The sequence below is a fragment of the Oncorhynchus masou genome, chromosome 18, assembly GCF_036934945.1.
Source record: "Oncorhynchus masou masou isolate Uvic2021 chromosome 18, UVic_Omas_1.1, whole genome shotgun sequence".
NCBI classification, from domain to species: domain Eukaryota; kingdom Metazoa; phylum Chordata; class Actinopteri; order Salmoniformes; family Salmonidae; genus Oncorhynchus; species Oncorhynchus masou.
In genome coordinates this window covers 24932016-24938015 of record NC_088229.1, presented here as the reverse complement: position 1 = coordinate 24938015, position 6000 = coordinate 24932016, and the positions used below count along the sequence as shown (strand labels likewise).

The window sequence follows — 6000 nt, the reverse complement described above, 5'->3', positions numbered from 1 at the left end:
CCTAGGGTCAACTCCTCACTGATGTAACACTGAAACCCAACCTCTTTCTGACCTAGGGTCAACTCCTCAATGATGTAACACTGAAACCCAACCTCTTTCTGACCTAGGGTCAACTCCTCAATGATGTAACACTGAAACCCAACCTCTTTCTGACCTAGGGTCAACTCCTCAATGATGTAACACTGAAACCCAACCTCTTTCTGACCTAGGGTCAACTCCTCAATGATGTAACACTGAAACCCAACCTCTTTCTGACCTAGGGTCAACTCCTCAATGATGTAACACTGAAACCCAACCTCTTTCTGACCTAGGGTCAACTCCTCAATGATGAAACCCAACCTCTTTCTGACCTAGGGTCACTGATGTAACACTGAAACCCAACCTCTTTCTGACCTAGGGTCAACTCCTCACTGATGTAACACTGAAACCCAACCTCTTTCTGACCTAGGGTCAACTCCTCAATGATGTAACACTGAAACCCAACCTCTTTCTGACCTAGGGTCAACTCCTCAATGATGTAACACTGAAACCCAACCTCTTTCTGACCTAGGGTCAACTCCTCACTGATGTAACACTGAAACCCAACCTCTTTCTGACCTAGGGTCAACTCCTCAATGATGTAACACTGAAACCCAACCTCTTTCTGACCTAGGGTCAACTCCTCAATGATGTAACACTGAAACCCAACCTCTTTCTGACCTAGGGTCAACTCCTCACTGATGTAACACTGAAACCCAACCTCTTTCTGACCTAGGGTCAACTCCTCAATGATGTAACACTGAAACCCAACCTCTTTCTGACCTAGGGTCAACTCCTCAATGATGTAACACTGAAACCCAACCTCTTTCTGACCTAGGGTCAACTCCTCAATGATGTAACACTGAAACCCAACCTCTTTCTGACCTAGGGTCAACTCCTCAATGATGTAACACTGAAACCCAACCTCTTTCTGACCTAGGGTCAACTCCTCACTGATGTAACACTGAAACCCAACCTCTTTCTGACCTAGGGTCAACTCCTCACTGATGTAACACTGAAACCCAACCTCTTTCTGACCTAGGGTCAACTCCTCACTGATGTAACACTGAAACCCAACCTCTTTCTGACCTAGGGTCAACTCCTCAATGATGTAACACTGAAACCCAACCTCTTTCTGACCTAGGGTCAACTCCTCAATGATGTAACACTGAAACCCAACCTCTTTCTGACCTAGGGTCAACTCCTCAATGATGTAACACTGAAACCCAACCTCTTTCTGACCTAGGGTCAACTCCTCACTGATGTAACACTGAAACCCAACCTCTTTCTGACCTAGGGTCAACTCCTCAATGATGTAACACTGAAACCCAACCTCTTTCTGACCTAGGGTCAACTCCTCAATGATGTAACACTGAAACCCAACCTCTTTCTGACCTAGGGTCAACTCCTCAATGATGTAACACTTGATTATCCTCAGTCATCTTCTGTCAATGAAGAGCATGAACTACTGTATAGTCAAAGTATTCACTGTTCTTCTGTTTCAACCTCAAACCAAAGTTGTCTGCATGAAATGTCCTTATTCTCTCATGTGATAATACCATTCCCATGGCAACAGCCCTCTGACTAAGTGTTTTCTCCCCAATCTATTGTGACAGCTTTGAGTGATCGCTTGGTTGAGCCTGTACCTCTAATCCCCAGGGATCTTGTTCTAAGGCTAGCTAATCAAACTGCCAGGATTCAGCCTGATGTATTATTGACCAGGGGGCTGTTGGGAAAGTCCAGTCATCAGAGAGCCTCACGTTGATTCACTCCATCCTCACTCTTTGAAGCACGCATCCTTTGATGCATCACTTTTAAGTGCTTTTGTTACACTTTAAATGGTAGTGTAACATGACTAGATTTTGACAGATAGTGTTTTATTCTCTTCTGGACATAAGTAGATTACTTTACCCTCACTGTTCCCCTATGGTCATCATGTGGGTCAGTCTGTTGGCTATCTGAGAGGGAGCCCAGAAAATTATGCATTGGTTAATCCCTCTACTCTCCTAGCATGGCCAAGAGGAAAGGCTATCACTCCTCTGGTTTGATTCAGGGGAAATCACAAAGTCTAGGCTCTTAGTAATAAACCTCCCCTCCACCATCTCTCCATTGCAGATGCAGATACCCAGAGCTATCTAGTCGGGTAGCCTCCCAGTGCAATCAATTTGCTGTTGTTGTGACACACACAGATCAGGTTTGGGCATGGAGGCTTTCCACAGACCAGGAGGTGGAGATGGAGGGTGGAGTGATGAGTTGCAAGGGAGGAGGAGGGTTTGGGTTTGGTGTATTAGCTGGCTCCTGAAGAGGATATCAACACTCTCTTTCCCTCAGGATTGTTCGGCCCCATTCACCATGACATGAACAATTCCATCTGAGCCGACTGGCAGGGGAAAGGCAAGCCGGGGACTGGTCTTTAGGGATGTAAGCACCCAGCAGACAGACAGCCGTCAGGCTGCACATGTCAGGGCCTCCTGTCTTCTTGGCACCAGCCTGTTCACCCCAAACACACATCCTGGGGTTTGTTTTCAAAATACTTCCAGACTTCTTTTGGAGGAACTGAGGAATACCATTTGGTATGACCAAAGCTCATTTTTCATTTATGGGATAACTGAGTGAGACAGTGGGAGTTCAGGCTCTCTGTGTATATTTACCAAAAATCGTTACCTGAGCGACGAGCGCATTGTTGGAGGCTGGGTTTCAATCAAAGCAGCATTAGCTTTGTTTATATCGTGTTAGTATGACAACAAGCTGTTCCACTGAATTCAAATCTAAATACAGCCTAAGCAAAGCCTTGTTTGTTTTTGTGTGTTGTGGTCACGCTAGTCAGGGTTTAAATCCTCCTGAGTAAAAGTGACCTGAACAGACAACACTACACATTGGCTTAACCTAAGGAAGTGCATTGATTAAGCAACACAAAGTATCTCTAGTCTAGTAGCACTCCAACTGCTCTGAGTTCAGTTTCTCACCCACACAGCTAACCGACAGAGAGCATGCGTGGCCTCAGGCAACACATCAACTTGTGCATCCTCCTGCTGACAAGTGCCTGATTAGTGCTGTGTGTTTGTTTACACGTGGCCAGTGTCTGTGTGCACTGAGTGCTCCTCTCAGAGCGTCTCGGCTTGGTTCAAACCTGGCGCCGTGGTCACCGTTCAGTGAAGAGGGTGGAAAGAGTCATGTCATTGAACTCCAGCAGCAAAGGAGAGGAAAGAGGAAATCCGCTAATCCTGTTTAAAAGAGAAAGGATCTTGTTTTAATTTGGGACTATGCTCCTCCCTCCCTCCCTCCCTCCCTCCCTCCCTCCCCCTCCCTCCCTCCCTCCCTCCCTCCCCCTCCCTCCCTCCCTCCCCCTCCCTCCCTCCCTCCCTCCCTCCCTCCCTCCCATCTACCAATGCTCAGCGAAGCCAAAGGGATGTTTATCCTCATAATGTCTCCTTCACCTACCAGAGCAGCTCAGACAGCATGCCTTCAGACTGGCTCTTACTGCTGCCTTATTAGGTAGCGTGTGTTTCTTAAACCCCTGTAAATGAAAAGCACAAATAGGGTGAATGGCCGGCCTCGGTCTCACCTCCTCATTTCTCTGGGATGTCTGCTCTGGTCTGGACCACAAAGACTTCTGTCTGTCTGCCTGTGTCTGCCTGCCAGCCTGCCTGCCTGCCTTCCTGTCTGCCTGTCTGCCGGTTGTGTCTGTTGAAACGCAAATCTTGGTCAGCACTGAGGAGGAGATACACATAGTTTTCTATTTTTCTCCTCAAAACTCTGGTGCTGGGTCAGCAATAAATGCCCAGAGAGTCACTGAACCCTTTTAGAAAAAAGACGAACGCGTCTCCAAAATACGTCTTGAGGAGGTTCTGTAACTCAATCGCCATGTTTACACGGCTCCGAAGCTCAGCACAAGGCCAAATGTTATATATACAGTCAAGGCTATCTGAGAAACCAGCGGACATGGCTTCCGCAAACACAACCAATCTCTTAATCTTCCCATTTCCCCCTCTCCTCCTCGCAGCGAATCGAGGGATAGAATGGAGTGATGTCTCATTTTTCTGAACTGAGGCAGCCCTTTTGACTTCATTAAGACGTTATTCCATCCTCTACAGATATTTTTTTTGTTAACGTTTTAAATCCAAATAAATGAGCACTTCTCCTGGCCATGCCAGAATCCCTTTCCTCTTGGAAATATTTGCTTCGGATGCCAGCCTTGCCCAGCACAAAACACGGGCAATTATTGGAGCTATTTTAACAGGAGAGATCTACTGACATGTGATGCCTCATTTGAAGGGATGAAGGAATCAGGAAATTAAGCCATCATTAATGCACTGGGGGTTTGGAAAGATATTTCCTTTTTGAGGCTGACTGCGTATTTGGTGTGTATTTTTGCATGTCTCATGAGTGTATTTCTGTGTGTGTTTGTGTGTGTGTGTGTGTGTGTGTGTGTGTGTGTGTGTGTGTGTGTGTGTGTGTGTGTGTGTGTGTGTGTGTGTGTGTGTGTGTGTGTGTGTGTGTGTGTGTGTGTGTGTGTGTATGTGTGTGCGCTCTCATGTACACTCATACTTGTGTGTGAGCCCACTTGTGTTGGTGTATGTATTTGGGCGTATATTTCATGGGGGTTGGTGTTTGGCTTTACAGTTTATCTGCAAAGGTGCAGCTGCAGGTTCCTTGCAGCTAAACTGAAAGGTGTCACCACTGCCAGTCTCCCTCTCTCTCACTGTGGAGAAAGACTCTGGCAAGTCAAAGCCAAAGCAGCTGCACTGAGGCTGGGGTGGATTGCAGCTCTGCTTAAATGGAGCACATTACTCCAGCACGAAATGACTCAAACTTCTTTAACCTTCATAGACCCTCCAGTCTGTCCTTATAACACTAAGTGTATTTAGCATCTCTTTTCAAGGATGCAGGGACAGACACGGCACCTGGATGGCAGTTGTGCTCAGGTTTTCCCAGTGGGCCAGAGTGACATGATGACATTGTTTTGAGAGGAGGGAGGCATCAGTGCTGATGGAGTGTGAGAACAGAGGACTAGACTTGTGGTCAGGAGGGTCACATGCCACTAACCCACTTAGCTGCCCCAGAGGTTTCTGTCTAGTCAGGTTCCACTTTGACATCACTCAGGAGTTTGAGGTGTATGTGTGTGTTTGTGTGTTTGTGTGTTTGTGTGTGTGTGTGTGTGTGTGTGTGTGTGTGTGTGTGTGTGTGTGTGTGTGTGTGTGTGTGTGTGTGTGTGTGTGTGTGTGTGTGTGTGTGTGTGTGTGTGTGTGTGTGTGTGTGTGTGTGTGTGTGTGTGTGTGTGTGTGTGTGTGTGTGTGTGTGTGTGTGTGTGTCTATGCATGTGTGTGTGCGTCTGTGTGAAAGAGAGGAGGACTGAGTGAAGTTTAATTTCTAACTATGCTGAGCTGAGAATCCCCCAGAAAGGAAACTTCATCCAGAGGCCTTCTCAGACTGGAAAAATAGGCAGAAAATTAGTTTCACATGACAGTTTATTAAAAAAAGCCTTGTGTATACAGCAGATTATTGATGTGTCGAGCATGGGGATGGATAGGGTTCCAGGAACAGAGCACAGGTCTCCAGGGGAGGAGGAGGCCTAGAGTCAAGGCACTGTCACGTAAAGGGGATGCTGGGCTGGCTAGTAACATTACTAATATCTAATGACGGAGAGAGGTCTTTCCTTGGGAAAGAGGTCTTCTGACCTCAATGGGACTTCCTGGTTAAATAAAGGTTCAATAAAAATATACTGTATGTAATATTGTATGACACTGTGCCTAACCTTCCATTTTATAAGGTTTTCTAAGATTAGTGGAGGGCCCCAGAGGTCCCTAATTTGATACTGTTGAGTATTTATTCCGCACCATAAAATGGTGGCTTGAAGCTAAAAATATAAAAGAGCTTACACCTGGTTGCACTTTGGTCCAGTACCCCATGTAGTGACCTGTGAGCTCTGACGTTTTTAGTTGTTAGTGAATAGACGTTGTCCTGTTACAACTGATTGGGTGT

At 46.4% G+C, this 6000-nt stretch overlaps 1 protein-coding gene across 4 annotated transcripts in view; it reads left to right on the top strand.

The window, feature by feature from the left end:
- The window catches only part of LOC135504285 (signal peptide, CUB and EGF-like domain-containing protein 3), a 141261-nt gene that overhangs the window by 60629 nt on the left and 74632 nt on the right, over positions 1 to 6000 (top strand). The window contains exon 1 of one of the 4 annotated variants that reach the window (XM_064922697.1): positions 4077 to 4379. The exons of the other annotated variants lie outside the window; for them this stretch is intronic. The gene's annotated coding sequence lies outside the window, so the exon portion shown is untranslated. Of the gene's footprint in view, positions 1 to 4076; positions 4380 to 6000 lie in introns of those variants that run through there. 4 annotated transcript variants of the gene reach the window in all.